This window comes from Mercurialis annua, linkage group LG6 (genome assembly GCF_937616625.2).
Source record: "Mercurialis annua linkage group LG6, ddMerAnnu1.2, whole genome shotgun sequence".
NCBI classification, from domain to species: domain Eukaryota; kingdom Viridiplantae; phylum Streptophyta; class Magnoliopsida; order Malpighiales; family Euphorbiaceae; genus Mercurialis; species Mercurialis annua.
The window spans coordinates 9,666,846-9,689,649 of NC_065575.1; the positions used below are offsets into that span (position 1 = coordinate 9,666,846).

The 22,804-nt window shown below is 30.1% G+C and overlaps 1 long non-coding RNA gene across 1 annotated transcript; it reads left to right on the forward strand.

The window, feature by feature from the left end:
* The first annotated feature begins 990 nt into the window (after positions 1-990).
* LOC126653935 (uncharacterized) lies at positions 991-17,369 on the forward strand. Its single transcript, XR_008791047.1, has 7 exons — positions 991-1,165; positions 2,134-2,230; positions 3,412-8,062; positions 9,006-9,102; positions 10,284-14,927; positions 15,871-15,967; positions 17,149-17,369. It is a non-coding gene; the product is annotated as an uncharacterized LOC126653935 (long non-coding RNA).
* The last annotated feature ends 5,435 nt before the right edge of the window (positions 17,370-22,804 follow it).

Genomic DNA, 22,804 nt, shown 5'->3' on the forward strand with positions numbered 1-22,804 from the left:
CAAAAATTTATATTAAAATTAAAAATCACACATCTATTTATAATTTATTATCTTAATTAATTTATATGTTAGTAGAAATTAAGAATCATTATTAAAATGCACTTCTATTGGTATTAGGTATTTTCCATAAAATTTGTTATCTAAAATTTACATGTGTAGCTATAATAATTAACTATTATTGTGGGAAATTAGTGTACTATTAACTTTCTTCTTTTAGAAAAAGAGTCCTATTAGCTCACATATTGTATTTAAGCAATTGTATTAAACATATTATTTTACGGCTAAATAATAAATTTAAGGGGGGAAGAATGTAATGCCCCGCATTTTTGGAGAAATGTTTAATTGGATTAAACATATTATTTTAGCCAAAGGGAGCTAAAATAAGGAAATTTTTGTAAACAAGGCGGAGAATGGCGTTTTGACAAAGGATTAATTTTAATAAAGTTGGACTATATATTAGATGAAATTAATTGGATTAAAATTTTATCTCGTATTTGGATATCGAGATAAGCATATTGTTATTTAATGGAAAAATTGGAGAAATTCCCATTAAACAAAATAAATAATTTTTAAAGTGGATATTTAATATCCGCAAATTTTATTATTTGGATTATTTTAAGAGAATCCATAAATATTTGGAATATTATTTTTAGATAGGGATTTAAGCGCGATAAATAAATTATACGGCTAAATAATAAATTTAAGGAAAAAGGCGATAATTAATATTTTGGATTAAGAAAAGTAGTCCGTATAATTTATAATCGATGAGAGTTTGGATTTAGCCCGAGAAATTTATCGACGTACTTAATTAATAAATTAATGAATAAATAAATTAATAGGAATTCTAAATAACCAAAATAAATGGTGTAGAGCCAAATTATGATAGGCCTAATTAATACTACAATTTATAAGCCCAAAATTAATAATGAAATAAAATAAAAGCCAAGCCCAATCCATTCCCTTTTTGTGATATTAAAAATAAATGAGCAATATAATTCCTTAGCCACAAACCAAAGAAGTTTCCAGAGAAGGAAAAAAAGAAAGAAGCCTCATCTCTTCTTCTTCACCAAGAAGAAATATTTTCCTACACCATCCATTAAAGCTTGAGGTTTGGGAATTCAAGCTTCTATTGTTTATTATCTACCTCTAGCAACAATAAAATAAGGTTAGTAGTTTCAATTTATTAAGTTATTATGTTAAGTTGAAGATGTTAGGGATTATGGAGTTAGTAGAGATTAATTGAATTGAAATTTAATTTGTTGTTAGAGTGCTTAATTATGAATAACAACACTAAATTAGAAGGAATTAATGAAATTCATGTGAATTGGGTCAAATTGGTTTGAAATTAATGATTTTATATATTGCTGGAAATTTTTAATTGATGCTAAATTATGATTTTTGGAGAACCGGAGTTGGAGTCGGGCTGGGAGCGGAGAGTGGTGGCCGGAAAGAAGACCGGTCAGGCCATTCGGCCTGACCAGTCTGCTCAAGTTGAGCAGACTACGGTCTGCTCAACCAGAGCAGACTTCGGTCTGCTTTGCTGAGCAGACCCGTGTCTGCTCAGCTATGAGCAGACCAGCTGGTCTGCTCACTGGGCAGACCAGCTGGTCGCTCCCGGACCCGTACGCCGCCGTGAATTTTCTTTTATTGGGACGTTTTTGGAAAAAAATTAAAATTAAGATTGATTTTTTTGAAATAAAATGAAAATCAGAAAATAGAATTGATAAAGTTAGATAAATAAATTTTTGAAGTTGATTTTTAAATGAGTTATAGATTAAGCTAAGTTCGAATACAAATGTTAAAGTATAATGGAAATCAAGCTTAAAGGCTAAACCTAGGATTAACTACGAACTTAATATACAATTTAAGAGAAATTAGTTTATTTTAATAAAAGTTGTATTATAGTGAATTAACAATTGCCTAAGTGTTAGGAAAATTTGAAAATTTAAAGTAGTAAATAAACGACTTGGTTAAATATTATCCGAATTGGCTAGTTAAACATTAAGAAGGAAAGAGTAAAAGAAATGGACTTAGAATAAATTCAAGCTTGAACGCTTGAATATAAACGCGAAGTTTTAAAAATAAAGTAGTTTACGAATTAAGACGTTAATTTAGTATTTATTTGTATTATAGATCGTACGGGTATTTGGATTGGAGAAATAGAGAATTTGGAGGGTTAAACAACGGGCTATTTTATTGTGCTTTATGAAATTTGGATTAAGCGATCGAGGTGAGTTCGCGATTTACTTTCGAGTATTATTATTTTTATTTATAAATAGATACATGTATTTGATTGAATGTTTTAGTTTAAACTTATATATTTGTTTATAGAACTCATATTGATATTAATAGAGTTTTATTAAAATATTTTAAATAATAAGTTTATGACTTTTATTAATAGTTTATTTTATGCTATAAACGAATAAAATATATTACACTTTATTAAAGGTCGCATAAATTGAGTTTGAAATATATTGAAAAATGTTTGATACTAGACTTTGATTTTTATAATGGATAATACGATTTATAGTTGATGATGGCTAGATCGTGAGATCGCCTTTGAAATAGCATCGTTTATTTGAAAAGAGTATATATTATTTAGTTAACGCTCTTTATTTCTTTAAGACCTTTAAGCATGTATATTAGTATAGAAAATTTGAGAATTTTATTATAGTACTTGTTATTTTAATAGCTTCGCTATATGTATGTTTATTATACGAGCTTATACATTGTTTGTCTTGTGGAATTATTATTTAAATCCAATAAGTGATCCGTGGGAAACGAGCTACCTATTGGGCGTCAATAGGCTGTGTGATCACCAGAATTGATACGAGTCTAGGCGTCTATGGTCAATATCTTGAAATGGGTAATTATGAATATCGATCGATTAATGGATTAAGGAGGACAAAAACAGAAAATTGAGACACCAGGTAACTCGGTCGAACTATCTCGGGACCTGTGTCTCGTGGGTAACTCGGTCGAATTATCTCGGGACCCACAACTTGGGATTAAGTAGTGGCATAAGTAACTCGGTTGAATTATCTCGGGACTATGCCACGTGGTAGCGGGTAACTCGGTCGAATTATCTCGGGACCCGGCCACTCGGACGATATGATTCGAAAATCAATTATCGTTGATTATGTTCTATAGGTTCATAGCATTTGGGTTTAGGGTTTCAAACGGATCCGATATTGGAAACTATTAAATTATATTTTATGTTTATTTATGTTTATCAAATCGTTTACTATCGAAGTATGTTTAGTTAATTGTTTATTATCGAGGTATGTTTAATTATAAACTATTTATTGATCATAAAGTAAAGTATATTTTATCGTTAATGCGACCTTATCTTTAAGTATAATACCGTTAGTAAATTGTGAACTCACTCAGCGTTGTCTGACCCCCCAACAGTGTTTTCTTTCAGGATTAATATACGATGATGTGGTCGAGCTTCCATTCGTTGTTTCGGAAGTCTCAGTCATGGGAGGTCTTATTCTTCTTAGAGCTGCAGTAGTCATGATAGTAGACCTAGCTAGTAGCAGACGATTTATGTTTATATTATGACCTGCTAAAATGATGTATTTTGGAAAAAATGAATTATCCAGGGATTTAATATATGGTTAATTGGTATTTTATACAGAGTGGTTTGTGCGTTTTTACAGGTGTGGTTTATTAAGTTTACAGGCGTTATATTGCCGATTTTTCGAAAATGGTTTTATTAAGTATTATAACGATTTTGAAACGCGAAAAAGTTTTAGGTAAATTTAGGCTTGCTACGGGTTTCGGAACCAAAATTCCCATTCCCTAGCGCCGGTCGCGGCCCTCGATTTCGGGTCGTGACAAATGTGGTATCAGAGCAGTTGGTCCAGGATACCACTGCTTTGTGTGAGTCTACCTAGGAAACTACTGCAGCACATAGGATTCGAGTCATGTCTTTTGCAGGTTGTCTTCTGTTCTCTATAGTTTCAACCTTCCTATTTAGGATATAAGCCGCGATTATCATGTGATACTGCGTGCGAATTAAATAATTAGTATTTATGCGACTTGGTGACTAGGCTTAGGTAGGAAGTAATGTATAGTGTGGGGATGTTATGATAAGCATACGATATAAGCGTTTAAGGATGACTGATAGAAAGGTGTAGATTTAAAGAGCCGGAAGAACTTACCAAGTTACAGAGTTAAAGTCTGGAGAACTTACAAAGTTAAAAGTTTATGAATTAAAGTTAATTGTTTAAACGATTTTAAAAGCATAATTGTGCCTAGACCCGAGATAGAAATGCATTATTGCCACGACATGAATAGAACTGCATCACTACATACACATTAAATGGAAAGAATAATAAATGAATTCATACATTAGTAGGACATGCATCATGCTCATTTGGCCTAGACAAAAGGTAAGTTGTGGCAACTCTTTGGGGATGAGAGACGTCATCACCCTAGAGCACAATTATGCTAATCTTTAAAGGATTTGAATGTGATTTTTATAAAGGGTCATTTTCTTTGAATTGTAAAGATATTTGAATTATTTTTTTTAGAGATTGGTATTAAACGTAAGTATACCTAGACCGAAACTCTGTAACGAAGGTAAAATGCTCGAGGTTAAGTTACAAACAACTCTAAAAGGCACGACAAACGTGTATTAAAACACAAAATGAAGAATTGTGTTTTGAATATACAACGTTGGTAGTAGTTCAACGAACTATAGTGGGAGTAGAATAGTAAGGCGTATCTATAAGCGTTAAGCGATGAGTTAGGATTTTCTTATCTGTAAATGAGGTGTTTAGGACATCATGCTGTAAGATAGTAGATGTATAAAGAAAGATAGCAGAACCTAGTAAGTAAATTGTAAGACTAAGCTAATAGAGATAAGGGACGATCCTTACTAGTTACAGAAGCGAATTTTAAGTGATATCAGGGAATCGCCAAGATTAGTAAAACTAAAGTATATTAAGAGTACTAATTGGAACTCCGTATAAATACAAATACTGTAAAGTATTTGGTTAATTAGATTAAGAGACGAGACATGTGTATTATACGGAGTAAGTTAGGAAATTAGATAAGCTAATTAAGGAACTAAGAAACAAAATTGTTATGAGACTTAAATCTGAATAGCAAAGAATGAAAGTTATAGTACGATAGCTATAAAGATTGTCGGTGACTCATAAAGGAGAACATGAACGCTGCATGTGAAAGGTTAACACATGTTTCATGTTGCACATGATCCTAAGTATAAAATTTAAGGATTTGTATATTAGGATCAACGAAGAAATCAAAGTAAACTAATGTTTAAAGTATATAACGTATTAAAGACGCATGTAACTGGATAAGAACCTTGTGATAAGGATAAGAAAGGGAATAACTTAATGCAAGAAAGATAGAAAATGGTGTATAATGCATATAGAGATGTCTAGTATAGATTCAACTCTATAAGATTCGATACGAGAGGTCATGAAGTGGGTAATTGACATCAAAGAAGAAATATACCCATCTACTATAGAACATCGATAAGGATATCATGTATACACATGTACATGATTGAACGTAAAGAAGGCGGAAGACGTTAAGGAACGTGACGTCGAACTTCGACGAATTTATATATTAAAAGATAAGTGTTGAAACAGGATATGAGAAATGACTCATGACGGAATAATACAAATTATGAATTTTTTTTTTAAACAATGAAGGCGTATGAATAGAAAAGCTACATGAAAGACGCAAAGGTATGCAAACCTAATGGAAAAGATTGAAGTAAGGAAACTTCACAAGTAGTAAAGCTAATTGCAGGATAGCTAAATCATGTTTTATAATAAGTCTTATTTAATTATGTGCTCGGATCAATGAAGTAAGACGGAAATATGGTATATGAGTTGTAAAACTTTAAGGAAGAGACAAACCATTAAAGTAGTTGTATAAAGTTGTAGTGGAAGAAGAAGCATTGAGGAGCACGTAAACATGTTAGCTGTTGACATTAAATTATTATTGAAATTATAATATAAGGTTCAGGCGTCCGCAGAATGGATGCAGACACTTGATAAAGATATGTTGATGGATTATTCATTGTCAAGGTGAAGTGAAGGTGAATGTGACTACGAACATTTCATATGGATTTTGGTTATATATCAAGTGGGATAATCCAAAACTTATAACTACGTTTGGACTAGTAGTTACTTTCAATTAAGTTCAAAGAATTCAACTAAAGAAACTACATGTCAAATTAAGAAAAGTTCGGGGTAGGTAGTTTGGACAAACTTTCCGACCTCTAACGCTTGTCAAGGTCAATTTGAATCTAAATGGAAATTGTAAAGAAAGTTACAGAGAGTGCATTTAAAGGAAGTAATAAACAATTGGACGATTTTAAGTGATTCATTTAATGGTTTAAGTTTACCATTAAATCATCAACATGTTTGGAATACATTAACCTTAATAAAAGTTATTATATCAAAATTTTAACAATTAGAGTACCGCGAATTCATTTATGATTGAAGTATTAGTTCGTTCGTGTTAGGAACGCAATTTTACACTGAAATTGGTTAAAGTTAAGGGAGTTTATTGGATTTAGAATGTGAAAGTAAAGAGCGTAACAAGTGTTTAAGATGGTTATTTTGGAGGTAATTTTGGACGTGTTCGTGAAAACTTTTTGTAATTACTCTTAATGCCTTGTGGAAGGAGTATGTCAGAAAGGATAACGACAAGCTCGGATTAATCCTGAAAAACAAGACCTGCCTTAGGCAAGCAGGCAAACATTTACCCTTAAGTAAGCCTATTAATTAAAGGTTAAGCACAATTCTAATGCTAATCTAGGAAAGCCACTTCTGGATCAATTTTCGATCCCAAGAAATGTTATTTTGGACCTAGGACCAAAATAAAAGTTGTAGGTAGTGCAGCATAGAATAAGTTTCAAGTGATAAATTAAAACTTGGATAAATTTTAGATGCTGGTTTTGTGGCCTGAAGCGGGCTAAAAACCTAAAGTTTACAAAATTAAGAAGAAGTGAATTTTAGTTAGTTTGGAAAACTAACTACGTAATACATGGATAACGTAATACAAAATAAGTATAAGTTAGAAAATCGTAGAATAAAATATCCTATGAGATTATGCCTTAAGGGGATGGCGGAAGTAGTGAGCACTACCAATATTAAAATAATTGGATGGTAAGCATTATAAGAAAATTCGAGGACGAATTTTTTTTTAAGGGGGGAAGAATGTAATGCCCCGCATTTTTGGAGAAATGTTTAATTGGATTAAACATATTATTTTAGCCAAAGGGAGCTAAAATAAGGAAATTTTTGTAAACAAGGCGGAGAATGGCGTTTTGACAAAGGATTAATTTTAATAAAGTTGGACTATATATTAGATGAAATTAATTGGATTAAAATTTTATCTCGTATTTGGATATCGAGATAAGCATATTGTTATTTAATGGAAAAATTGGAGAAATTCCCATTAAACAAAATAAATGATTTTTAAAGTGGATATTTAATATCCGCAAATTTTATTATTTGGATTATTTTAAGAGAATCCATAAATATTTGGAATATTATTTTTAGATAGGGATTTAAGCGCGATAAATAAATTATACGGCTAAATAATAAATTTAAGGAAAAAGGCGATAATTAATATTTTGGATTAAGAAAAGTAGTCCGTATAATTTATAATCGATGAGAGTTTGGATTTAGCCCGAGAAATTTATCGACGTACTTAATTAATAAATTAATGAATAAATAAATTAATAGGAATTCTAAATAACCAAAATAAATGGTGTAGAGCCAAATTATGATAGGCCTAATTAATACTACAATTTATAAGCCCAAAATTAATAATGAAATAAAATAAAAGCCAAGCCCAATCCATTCCCTTTTTGTGATATTAAAAACAAATGAGCAATATAATTCCTTAGCCACAAACCAAAGAAGTTTCCAGAGAAGGAAAAAAAGAAAGAAGCCTCATCTCTTCTTCTTCACCAAGAAGAAATATTTTCCTACACCATCCATTAAAGCTTGAGGTTTGGGAATTCAAGCTTCTATTGTTTATTATCTACCTCTAGCAACAATAAAATAAGGTTAGTAGTTTCAATTTATTAAGTTATTATGTTAAGTTGAAGATGTTAGGGATTATGGAGTTAGTAGAGATTAATTGAATTGAAATTTAATTTGTTGTTAGAGTGCTTAATTATGAATAACAACACTAAATTAGAAGGAATTAATGAAATTCATGTGAATTGGGTCAAATTGGTTTGAAATTAATGATTTTATATATTGCTGGAAATTTTTAATTGATGCTAAATTATGATTTTTGGAGAACCGGAGTTGGAGTCGGGCTGGGAGCGGAGAGTGGTGGCCGGAAAGAAGACCGGTCAGGCCATTCGGCCTGACCAGTCTGCTCAACCAGAGCAGACTTCGGTCTGCTTTGCTGAGCAGACCCGTGTCTGCTCAGCTATGAGCAGACCAGCTGGTCTGCTCACTGGGCAGACCAGCTGGTCGCTCCCGGACCCGTACGCCGCCGTGAATTTTCTTTTATTGGGACGTTTTTGGAAAAAAATTAAAATTAAGATTGATTTTTTTGAAATAAAATGAAAATCAGAAAATAGAATTGATAAAGTTAGATAAATAAATTTTTGAAGTTGATTTTTAAATGAGTTATAGATTAAGCTAAGTTCGAATACAAATGTTAAAGTATAATGGAAATCAAGCTTAAAGGCTAAACCTAGGATTAACTACGAACTTAATATACAATTTAAGAGAAATTAGTTTATTTTAATAAAAGTTGTATTATAGTGAATTAACAATTGCCTAAGTGTTAGAAAAATTTGAAAATTTAAAGTAGTAAATAAACGACTTGGTTAAATATTATCCGAATTGGCTAGTTAAACATTAAGAAGGAAAGAGTAAAAGAAATGGACTTAGAATAAATTCAAGCTTGAACGCTTGAATATAAACGCGAAGTTTTAAAAATAAAGTAGTTTACGAATTAAGACGTTAATTTAGTATTTATTTGTATTATAGATCGTACGGGTATTTGGATTGGAGAAATAGAGAATTTGGAGGGTTAAACAACGGGCTATTTTATTGTGCTTTATGAAATTTGGATTAAGCGATCGAGGTGAGTTCGCGATTTACTTTCGAGTATTATTATTTTTATTTATAAATAGATACATGTATTTGATTGAATGTTTTAGTTTAAACTTATATATTTGTTTATAGAACTCATATTGATATTAATAGAGTTTTATTAAAATATTTTAAATAATAAATTTATGACTTTTATTAATAGTTTATTTTATGCTATAAACGAATAAAATATATTACACTTTATTAAAGGTCGCATAAATTGAGTTTGAAATATATTGAAAAATGTTTGATACTAGACTTTGATTTTTATAATGGATAATACGATTTATAGTTGATGATGGCTAGATCGTGAGATCGCCTTTGAAATAGCATCGTTTATTTGAAAAGAGTATATATTATTTAGTTAACGCTCTTTATTTCTTTAAGACCTTTAAGCATGTATATTAGTATAGAAAATTTGAGAATTTTATTATAGTACTTGTTATTTTAATAGCTTCGCTATATGTATGTTTATTATACGAGCTTATACATTGTTTGTCTTGTGGAATTATTATTTAAATCCAATAAGTGATCCGTGGGAAACGAGCTACCTATTGGGCGTCAATAGGCTGTGTGATCACCAGAATTGATACGAGTCTAGGCGTCTATGGTCAATATCTTGAAATGGGTAATTATGAATATCGATCGATTAATGGATTAAGGAGGACAAAAACAGAAAATTGAGACACCAGGTAACTCGGTCGAACTATCTCGGGACCTGTGTCTCGTGGGTAACTCGGTCGAATTATCTCGGGACCCACAACTTGGGATTAAGTAGTGGCATAAGTAACTCGGTTGAATTATCTCGGGACTATGCCACGTGGTAGCGGGTAACTCGGTCGAATTATCTCGGGACCCGGCCACTCGGACGATATGATTCGAAAATCAATTATCGTTGATTATGTTCTATAGGTTCATAGCATTTGGGTTTAGGGTTTCAAACGGATCCGATATTGGAAACTATTAAATTATATTTTATGTTTATTTATGTTTATCAAATCGTTTACTATCGAAGTATGTTTAGTTAATTGTTTATTATCGAGGTATGTTTAATTATAAACTATTTATTGATCATAAAGTAAAGTATATTTTATCGTTAATGCGACCTTATCTTTAAGTATAATACCGTTAGTAAATTGTGAACTCACTCAGCGTTGTCTGACCCCCCAACAGTGTTTTCTTTCAGGATTAATATACGATGATGTGGTCGAGCTTCCATTCGTTGTTTCGGAAGTCTCAGTCATGGGAGGTCTTATTCTTCTTAGAGCTGCAGTAGTCATGACCTAGCTAGTAGCAGACGATTTATGTTTATATTATGACCTGCTAAAATGATGTATTTTGGAAAAAATGAATTATCCAGGGATTTAATATATGGTTAATTGGTATTTTATACAGAGTGGTTTGTGCGTTTTTACAGGTGTGGTTTATTAAGTTTACAGGCGTTATATTGCCGATTTTTCGAAAATGGTTTTATTAAGTATTATAACGATTTTGAAACGCGAAAAAGTTTTAGGTAAATTTAGGCTTGCTACGGGTTTCGGAACCAAAATTCCCATTCCCTAGCGCCGGTCGCGGCCCTCGATTTCGGGTCGTGACAAATGTGGTATCAGAGCAGTTGGTCCAGGATACCACTGCTTTGTGTGAGTCTACCTAGGAAACTACTGCAGCACATAGGATTCGAGTCATGTCTTTTGCAGGTTGTCTTCTGTTCTCTATAGTTTCAACCTTCCTATTTAGGATATAAGCCGCGATTATCATGTGATACTGCGTGCGAATTAAATAATTAGTATTTATGCGACTTGGTGACTAGGCTTAGGTAGGAAGTAATGTATAGTGTGGGGATGTTATGATAAGCATACGATATAAGCGTTTAAGGATGACTGATAGAAAGGTGTAGATTTAAAGAGCCGGAAGAACTTACCAAGTTACAGAGTTAAAGTCTGGAGAACTTACAAAGTTAAAAGTTTATGAATTAAAGTTAATTGTTTAAACGATTTTAAAAGCATAATTGTGCCTAGACCCGAGATAGAAATGCATTATTGCCACGACATGAATAGAACTGCATCACTACATACACATTAAATGGAAAGAATAATAAATGAATTCATACATTAGTAGGACATGCATCATGCTCATTTGGCCTAGACAAAAGGTAAGTTGTGGCAACTCTTTGGGGATGAGAGACGTCATCACCCTAGAGCACAATTATGCTAATCTTTAAAGGATTTGAATGTGATTTTTATAAAGGGTCATTTTCTTTGAATTGTAAAGATATTTGAATTATTTTTTTTAGAGATTGGTATTAAACGTAAGTATACCTAGACCGAAACTCTGTAACGAAGGTAAAATGCTCGAGGTTAAGTTACAAACAACTCTAAAAGGCACGACAAACGTGTATTAAAACACAAAATGAAGAATTGTGTTTTGAATATACAACGTTGGTAGTAGTTCAACGAACTATAGTGGGAGTAGAATAGTAAGGCGTATCTATAAGCGTTAAGCGATGAGTTAGGATTTTCTTATCTGTAAATGAGGTGTTTAGGACATCATGCTGTAAGATAGTAGATGTATAAAGAAAGATAGCAGAACCTAGTAAGTAAATTGTAAGACTAAGCTAATAGAGATAAGGGACGATCCTTACTAGTTACAGAAGCGAATTTTAAGTGATATCAGGGAATCGCCAAGATTAGTAAAACTAAAGTATATTAAGAGTACTAATTGGAACTCCGTATAAATACAAATACTGTAAAGTATTTGGTTAATTAGATTAAGAGACGAGACATGTGTATTATACGGAGTAAGTTAGGAAATTAGATAAGCTAATTAAGGAACTAAGAAACAAAATTGTTATGAGACTTAAATCTGAATAGCAAAGAATGAAAGTTATAGTACGATAGCTATAAAGATTGTCGGTGACTCATAAAGGAGAACATGAACGCTGCATGTGAAAGGTTAACACATGTTTCATGTTGCACATGATCCTAAGTATAAAATTTAAGGATTTGTATATTAGGATCAACGAAGAAATCAAAGTAAACTAATGTTTAAAGTATATAACGTATTAAAGACGCATGTAACTGGATAAGAACCTTGTGATAAGGATAAGAAAGGGAATAACTTAATGCAAGAAAGATAGAAAATGGTGTATAATGCATATAGAGATGTCTAGTATAGATTCAACTCTATAAGATTCGATACGAGAGGTCATGAAGTGGGTAATTGACATCAAAGAAGAAATATACCCATCTACTATAGAACATCGATAAGGATATCATGTATACACATGTACATGATTGAACGTAAAGAAGGCGGAAGACGTTAAGGAACGTGACGTCGAACTTCGACGAATTTATATATTAAAAGATAAGTGTTGAAACAGGATATGAGAAATGACTCATGACGGAATAATACAAATTATGAATTTTTTTTTTAAACAATGAAGGCGTATGAATAGAAAAGCTACATGAAAGACGCAAAGGTATGCAAACCTAATGGAAAAGATTGAAGTAAGGAAACTTCACAAGTAGTAAAGCTAATTGCAGGATAGCTAAATCATGTTTTATAATAAGTCTTATTTAATTATGTGCTCGGATCAATGAAGTAAGACGGAAATATGGTATATGAGTTGTAAAACTTTAAGGAAGAGACAAACCATTAAAGTAGTTGTATAAAGTTGTAGTGGAAGAAGAAGCATTGAGGAGCACGTAAACATGTTAGCTGTTGACATTAAATTATTATTGAAATTATAATATAAGGTTCAGGCGTCCGCAGAATGGATGCAGACACTTGATAAAGATATGTTGATGGATTATTCATTGTCAAGGTGAAGTGAAGGTGAATGTGACTACGAACATTTCATATGGATTTTGGTTATATATCAAGTGGGATAATCCAAAACTTATAACTACGTTTGGACTAGTAGTTACTTTCAATTAAGTTCAAAGAATTCAACTAAAGAAACTACATGTCAAATTAAGAAAAGTTCGGGGTAGGTAGTTTGGACAAACTTTCCGACCTCTAACGCTTGTCAAGGTCAATTTGAATCTAAATGGAAATTGTAAAGAAAGTTACAGAGAGTGCATTTAAAGGAAGTAATAAACAATTGGACGATTTTAAGTGATTCATTTAATGGTTTAAGTTTACCATTAAATCATCAACATGTTTGGAATACATTAACCTTAATAAAAGTTATTATATCAAAATTTTAACAATTAGAGTACCGCGAATTCATTTATGATTGAAGTATTAGTTCGTTCGTGTTAGGAACGCAATTTTACACTGAAATTGGTTAAAGTTAAGGGAGTTTATTGGATTTAGAATGTGAAAGTAAAGAGCGTAACAAGTGTTTAAGATGGTTATTTTGGAGGTAATTTTGGACGTGTTCGTGAAAACTTTTTGTAATTACTCTTAATGCCTTGTGGAAGGAGTATGTCAGAAAGGATAACGACAAGCTCGGATTAATCCTGAAAAACAAGACCTGCCTTAGGCAAGCAGGCAAACATTTACCCTTAAGTAAGCCTATTAATTAAAGGTTAAGCACAATTCTAATGCTAATCTAGGAAAGCCACTTCTGGATCAATTTTCGATCCCAAGAAATGTTATTTTGGACCTAGGACCAAAATAAAAGTTGTAGGTAGTGCAGCATAGAATAAGTTTCAAGTGATAAATTAAAACTTGGATAAATTTTAGATGCTGGTTTTGTGGCCTGAAGCGGGCTAAAAACCTAAAGTTTACAAAATTAAGAAGAAGTGAATTTTAGTTAGTTTGGAAAACTAACTACGTAATACATGGATAACGTAATACAAAATAAGTATAAGTTAGAAAATCGTAGAATAAAATATCCTATGAGATTATGCCTTAAGGGGATGGCGGAAGTAGTGAGCACTACCAATATTAAAATAATTGGATGGTAAGCATTATAAGAAAATTCGAGGACGAATTTTTTTTTAAGGGGGGAAGAATGTAATGCCCCGCATTTTTGGAGAAATGTTTAATTGGATTAAACATATTATTTTAGCCAAAGGGAGCTAAAATAAGGAAATTTTTGTAAACAAGGCGGAGAATGGCGTTTTGACAAAGGATTAATTTTAATAAAGTTGGACTATATATTAGATGAAATTAATTGGATTAAAATTTTATCTCGTATTTGGATATCGAGATAAGCATATTGTTATTTAATGGAAAAATTGGAGAAATTCCCATTAAACAAAATAAATGATTTTTAAAGTGGATATTTAATATCCGCAAATTTTATTATTTGGATTATTTTAAGAGAATCCATAAATATTTGGAATATTATTTTTAGATAGGGATTTAAGCGCGATAAATAAATTATACGGCTAAATAATAAATTTAAGGAAAAAGGCGATAATTAATATTTTGGATTAAGAAAAGTAGTCCGTATAATTTATAATCGATGAGAGTTTGGATTTAGCCCGAGAAATTTATCGACGTACTTAATTAATAAATTAATGAATAAATAAATTAATAGGAATTCTAAATAACCAAAATAAATGGTGTAGAGCCAAATTATGATAGGCCTAATTAATACTACAATTTATAAGCCCAAAATTAATAATGAAATAAAATAAAAGCCAAGCCCAATCCATTCCCTTTTTGTGATATTAAAAACAAATGAGCAATATAATTCCTTAGCCACAAACCAAAGAAGTTTCCAGAGAAGGAAAAAAAGAAAGAAGCCTCATCTCTTCTTCTTCACCAAGAAGAAATATTTTCCTACACCATCCATTAAAGCTTGAGGTTTGGGAATTCAAGCTTCTATTGTTTATTATCTACCTCTAGCAACAATAAAATAAGGTTAGTAGTTTCAATTTATTAAGTTATTATGTTAAGTTGAAGATGTTAGGGATTATGGAGTTAGTAGAGATTAATTGAATTGAAATTTAATTTGTTGTTAGAGTGCTTAATTATGAATAACAACACTAAATTAGAAGGAATTAATGAAATTCATGTGAATTGGGTCAAATTGGTTTGAAATTAATGATTTTATATATTGCTGGAAATTTTTAATTGATGCTAAATTATGATTTTTGGAGAACCGGAGTTGGAGTCGGGCTGGGAGCGGAGAGTGGTGGCCGGAAAGAAGACCGGTCAGGCCATTCGGCCTGACCAGTCTGCTCAACCAGAGCAGACTTCGGTCTGCTTTGCTGAGCAGACCCGTGTCTGCTCAGCTATGAGCAGACCAGCTGGTCTGCTCACTGGGCAGACCAGCTGGTCGCTCCCGGACCCGTACGCCGCCGTGAATTTTCTTTTATTGGGACGTTTTTGGAAAAAAATTAAAATTAAGATTGATTTTTTTGAAATAAAATGAAAATCAGAAAATAGAATTGATAAAGTTAGATAAATAAATTTTTGAAGTTGATTTTTAAATGAGTTATAGATTAAGCTAAGTTCGAATACAAATGTTAAAGTATAATGGAAATCAAGCTTAAAGGCTAAACCTAGGATTAACTACGAACTTAATATACAATTTAAGAGAAATTAGTTTATTTTAATAAAAGTTGTATTATAGTGAATTAACAATTGCCTAAGTGTTAGGAAAATTTGAAAATTTAAAGTAGTAAATAAACGACTTGGTTAAATATTATCCGAATTGGCTAGTTAAACATTAAGAAGGAAAGAGTAAAAGAAATGGACTTAGAATAAATTCAAGCTTGAACGCTTGAATATAAACGCGAAGTTTTAAAAATAAAGTAGTTTACGAATTAAGACGTTAATTTAGTATTTATTTGTATTATAGATCGTACGGGTATTTGGATTGGAGAAATAGAGAATTTGGAGGGTTAAACAACGGGCTATTTTATTGTGCTTTATGAAATTTGGATTAAGCGATCGAGGTGAGTTCGCGATTTACTTTCGAGTATTATTATTTTTATTTATAAATAGATACATGTATTTGATTGAATGTTTTAGTTTAAACTTATATATTTGTTTATAGAACTCATATTGATATTAATAGAGTTTTATTAAAATATTTTAAATAATAAATTTATGACTTTTATTAATAGTTTATTTTATGCTATAAACGAATAAAATATATTACACTTTATTAAAGGTCGCATAAATTGAGTTTGAAATATATTGAAAAATGTTTGATACTAGACTTTGATTTTTATAATGGATAATACGATTTATAGTTGATGATGGCTAGATCGTGAGATCGCCTTTGAAATAGCATCGTTTATTTGAAAAGAGTATATATTATTTAGTTAACGCTCTTTATTTCTTTAAGACCTTTAAGCATGTATATTAGTATAGAAAATTTGAGAATTTTATTATAGTACTTGTTATTTTAATAGCTTCGCTATATGTATGTTTATTATACGAGCTTATACATTGTTTGTCTTGTGGAATTATTATTTAAATCCAATAAGTGATCCGTGGGAAACGAGCTACCTATTGGGCGTCAATAGGCTGTGTGATCACCAGAATTGATACGAGTCTAGGCGTCTATGGTCAATATCTTGAAATGGGTAATTATGAATATCGATCGATTAATGGATTAAGGAGGACAAAAACAGAAAATTGAGACACCAGGTAACTCGGTCGAACTATCTCGGGACCTGTGTCTCGTGGGTAACTCGGTCGAATTATCTCGGGACCCACAACTTGGGATTAAGTAGTGGCATAAGTAACTCGGTTGAATTATCTCGGGACTATGCCACGTGGTAGCGGGTAACTCGGTCGAATTATCTCGGGACCCGGCCACTCGGACGATATGATTCGAAAATCAATTATCGTTGATTATGTTCTATAGGTTCATAGCATTTGGGTTTAGGGTTTCAAACGGATCCGATATTGGAAACTATTAAATTATATTTTATGTTTATTTATGTTTATCAAATCGTTTACTATCGAAGTATGTTTAGTTAATTGTTTATTATCGAGGTATGTTTAATTATAAACTATTTATTGATCATAAAGTAAAGTATATTTTATCGTTAATGCGACCTTATCTTTAAGTATAATACCGTTAGTAAATTGTGAACTCACTCAGCGTTGTCTGACCCCCCAACAGTGTTTTCTTTCAGGATTAATATACGATGATGTGGTCGAGCTTCCATTCGTTGTTTCGGAAGTCTCAGTCATGGGAGGTCTTATTCTTCTTAGAGCTGCAGTAGTCATGACCTAGCTAGTAGCAGACGATTTATGTTTATATTATGACCTGCTAAAATGATGTATTTTGGAAAAAATGAATTATCCAGGGATTTAATATATGGTTAATTGGTATTTTATACAGAGTGGTTTGTGCGTTTTTACAGGTGTGGTTTATTAAGTTTACAGGCGTTATATTGCCGATTTTTCGAAAATGGTTTTATTAAGTATTATAACGATTTTGAAACGCGAAAAAGTTTTAGGTAAATTTAGGCTTGCTACGGGTTTCGGAACCAAAATTCTCATTCCCTAGCGCCGGTCGCGGCCCTCGATTTCGGGTCGTGACATTAATTTTGTAAATGTTTTAATTATTAAAAATATTTTTGTAATTTTCCGTTACATTCATATATGACCCGTTATATATAAATATTAACTTTTAATTTTTAATTATTTTTAAATTTTTGTAAATTAATGATTCTTAAGAGTTTTTATATTTGTGAAACACCTTAAAACTTGATTATGATCTCTTTCCACTCGCTATTCGGGAAAATATGCAACCTTATCCTATCACCTATGCCATAGTAATTAGTAGTAATTATCTATTAGAATTAGAAAATTAGCATGGCTATTTCAATACAAACGTATATTAATCTAGAACTTAATTTAGTTTATTTTTATTTATTTATTATATTTATATGTGCACTTGACTTATTTTTTATTTAAATGAAACTTCTTATGTATTTAATTTTGTAAATGTTTTAATTATTAAAAATATTTTTGTAATTTTCCGTTACATTCATATATGACCCGTTATATATAAATATTAATTAAATTATTAAATAATATTAATATGACCCATTATTTAATTGAATATAATTAAATTATTTAAATTATAAACTGGACTTGGATGGTAGCTCTTTTTTTTTTACCTCTATCGAGTAAAACCTACCTATTAAGTTTAGTTTATAATTTACTACATGTGAAACATTTTTTTTATTTTATAAAAAAGTATATAAATTATTTCAAGTACTTACATTTTTTTTGTAATTTCTTTAATTTTAAATTGAAGTCCTATTTACTAACTTTTGCCTACAATCTAAAGATAATGCCATGAATTATTATATAAATAGATTATATTTGAAATTTACATTGAACATTATTAGGATATAAATACATATAAACAAGTACTTTCAAGTCAAGCTACGCAAAATAAATTAAAAATAGTAATTAATGACAATAGAACTATCAATTAATGTGCGCCTCAATTTAGCTAATTAATCTATGCCATAATTCTCAAAATATAATCAAAAGTTAAATCAAATACACACCTCTTTGGCCCTTAACTCCACCATCATCCTTATAATTTGACAATTTTGCAAATGTCTCCTCCACCTGATTTTGTTTTTGGCCGGCCTCCACCAGTTTAATTAGGGATGAAATAATGCCCATTAATAGGTAACCTTTTATAGAAAAATTGGCATCAAATTTATAGCATACGGCAACTGATTTTCTTTTAATAGTAGTTTAGTTTGAATTAAATTTGTATTTCACATAAAAGAATTGGCCTCAAATTAAATTTTTACAGTATATGGTAATTAAATTTTTTTAATAGTAGTTTAGTTTGAATTAAATTTGTTCTCAAATTTAGTAATTATTTTAATTATTGGAGGCTAATGTTGTAAATTGCTTGTCCCCCCCCCCCCTTCCCACATATAAGATAGTTACTAGTTTTTCGCCACGTGCTACGCACGTGAGCAACATTTATATGACCCGTTATACTTATTAAATATTAATTAAATAATTTTCATTTTCAAAAATTTAATTTTTTTACTTATTTTTATGTTATAACTCTTGAGTTATATTTATATGACCCGTTACATACATCAAATATAATTAAATTATTAAACATAACATTTTATTTTTTAATCAATTGTTAAAATATTGTGAAATTAAATATTTTTTAATTTTTATATATCTCAAATCTATATGCATAAGTAAATTATATAATAATTAAGAGTTTAAGTTTAATAATAAAAATATTCATGTAATTAAGCTCATCCAAAATTCATTAAGTTAGTTTTAGTGGATTTTTCAAAAACATTGTAATCTTGATCATCATACTTTATTAATTTATTTCCGCTAATTTCCGCTTAATGTGGATAACTATCTTAATATGGTGTCAAAAAAAACTATCTTAATGTGAATATTTTTGTTTGAATATATAAGCGATTATATGTTCATATTGGACTCTTGTTATAAAACAAAAAACGGAGGCTTATGCTACTATATTTTATGCAGTATGGTCGGTTATCCAATTGAAATGAAAACTCCTAATAATTTAACATTTTCTAATGAATTAATTTTATAATTTTTAATATAAATTATATTTTTAATTAAGTATATTATTATAATTTTGTATGTTTCTCCCTTCATGTATTGCCCATGTGCTATGCATGTGAACGACATTCATATGACCCGTTATACTATAGTATTTTAATTGAGATTAGATCTAATCTAATCGAAATTAAGAGTAGTTTTTTTTCATCTTTCGAGATGAAATTGTTTTTTGCGGTGCAAACGACTTAGATCTCTGAAACAATTATAGGCAGCATCTTACGACGGATTTCATCAAGTACAGGTATGTTTTGCGTCAATATCGATGTTGTTTTTAATCTTCAAGAGAACAGATGTATCACAGAAGATGTGATCAGGCGTGCATTCGAAGTTAGACTTCCTTAGAACGTTCAATAAATCTAGATTTTATTATTAGATCTAGTTTTAGTCTACAAATTTGGGTGACCCATGGTGGTTAGTTTAGCCCTAGTCGATGACTGTATTTTTACAGCTCTCATCATCTTTTATAGAATAGTTGACTCAGTATGTTGAGAAACCGTTCATGTAATTTTCGTTATTATTAATGGAAATTTTAGCCTTTGTTAAAAAAAAAAAAATTAATCATGTCCATATCCAATAGGTTATGTAAAATTATTGAAGTAATATTTATAAAAAAATAATTTATTAAATTTAACCATGTAACTGATATTATTTTCACGAGAATATGAAATGATTGGCCGTTATTAATTATAAATAGTACTATTTGTTCACTAATCAGCGTTTACAATTGACACAAATATCAATTACTCTTATAGAATTTGCTCCTATCTTTAATACTCTCTATTATCTAAATGAGTAAGTTGACTAAATTATACTGAAATCAAACTCTTACACATTGTTTTTATTTTTACGGGAAAAAAGAATTCTAAGTCAATTATAATTCCATCAAGAGCTAATCTCTATATTATTACCTTAATAATTTTTACATTCGTAATTTTTTTAATTAGAACAATTTTTACATTCGTAATTTTTTTAATTAGTGAAGGCTAATATTGTAAATTTGCCTGTCCTCCCCTCCTTCGCTCTTATAGAATAGTTATAGATAGATAGATAGATTATAGATAGATAAAAGGATATTATTATTTTTTATACGTGTCAACATCTTATTGGTCTATATTTGAATCAATAAAAATATTGACACGAGTCTTGGATTGACCAACCACCACAGATCTCCGGCCAACTCCGGTGACCTACGGCCGATCACCGGCGACTTCCGGCGACCCCTACCGCCAACTCTTTCCATTTATAATTTCAAGATTTTTTTAAATTTTCTGCCCTAATTAAAAGTGAGGTATAAAGAGTGTAAAATGGTGATATTGGAATGATGAAGGGTGACAAAGTGAGAGGAAGAAAGGTCCAAAGAGAATCTTAAAACCACCATAATAATTCAGCCTTTGCCCACAACACTTTCATCCTCGACGCGCCGCAAACTCCTCTTGAGAGTTTTTTCAAGAATAGGGTCAGATGATTTCACGAAAAGACAAAATTTGATTTATTTTAGGTGGGGATATATATTATAGTGTGAGTCCAATTCTAGAAATTAATTATGCCATATCAGTATTCTATATAACTAGTCGTAAGCCCGCGCATTTGCGCGGAATTAAATTAAAATTTAAGTTAAAATATAATTTTATTAAAAAAATCATGTTAAAAATAAAATCAATTCATTGTTTATATTTTATATTTTTATATATTTTTTGTGCCTAAATCTGTTTTTTTTTATGATATTTACATATAAAAAATGTTAATGTAAATAAATATGAATTTATGAAAGTTGATGTAATAAATCATGATAAACACAAATTATTTCTTGATAATTACTTTAGATTATTGCTCGAAACATAGTATTTCTGTACACTACTAAATTTACGATAATATGCTAACATATGAATAAATTAATATCCTGTAGTGATCATTTGAAAAAAAAAAACACACCAAAAAGTCTTCAATTTTCTTAATCAATTTATTTAGCTTTCATGAATTTATAATTATAATAAACTATTTATTTATTTTTTATTAATTTATAATTATAATAAACTATTTATTTATTTTTTATCTTTTAAAACTTTTATTACATTATTATTGGTTTTCAAGAAATACATCTTAAAGCCCTGTTTCCATATTAATTAAAAACGATATATTTTACTTAAAGTATACATTTAATAAAGAAATATTGAACCAATGGGGTTTGGTCTAATTGGTAAGCGGCTTGGAATTGCTTAAGCAAAATTTCGGATTCGAATCTTGTGAATGCAGAAAATCCCCACTGGTAGACTCACCCACCATGTCAGATGCGCGACGCGGGTCGGATCCAGATTAATCAGGGCGAAACCTTGAAAACCGGATGGGTTTATCAAAATAAAATAAAATAAAAATTTATAGATGGAATATTAATAACATAAGCATCTTTTGACGATAAAATATTTATTTATAATCTAAAACATGAAGTAAATTATCTCTTTAGAAGCATTATTAAAAAATCTCATCATTAAATCGAACTTTTAAAAAAAATCATCAAATAGAGTATTCTAATGAATTCCTAGTTTATATAAACTACTTATTAAACTTAAAAACTATTTAATAAATGAGTTTTAACTTTTTATTTATCATTATTTTTATATTTATTGAGTTTTAAATTATGTAAATTTCTTAATCTATATAAGCTACTTTTTTTCTTACTAGTTTCGCATTACGTGCTATGCACGTGGCTCGTAACGTAACTCGTCAATGAACATATTAGTAAATTTATTATAATTATAACAATTTTTTATTTATAATTAATATTAAATTAGTTAAGAATTTTTGTAAAAGTAAATATAATATATTCGGTTATTAAATTTTTTCCATACTGAATTTATTCTTCTTTTGGTTTTATAATAACCATAATTAAATAATTAACTTAATTTTATTAATAATATCTTTTTTAATAATAAGATAGAAATTTAAATAATAATATATTGACCAAATATAGTATTTTAATTTTGTAGTTCAATCAAACTAAAAGATAGGTATTCCTACTAATTTTGAGACAATTTAGAAACTAAAAGATAGGTGTTCCTACTAATTTGGAGAGAATTTAGCTATTTTTTAAATACTAAAAACTAAATTGGAGATAATTTAGCTATCTATTCTAATTAGGACTTTAATTACAATAGTGATTAATTAAATAACTAATTAGTTAATGA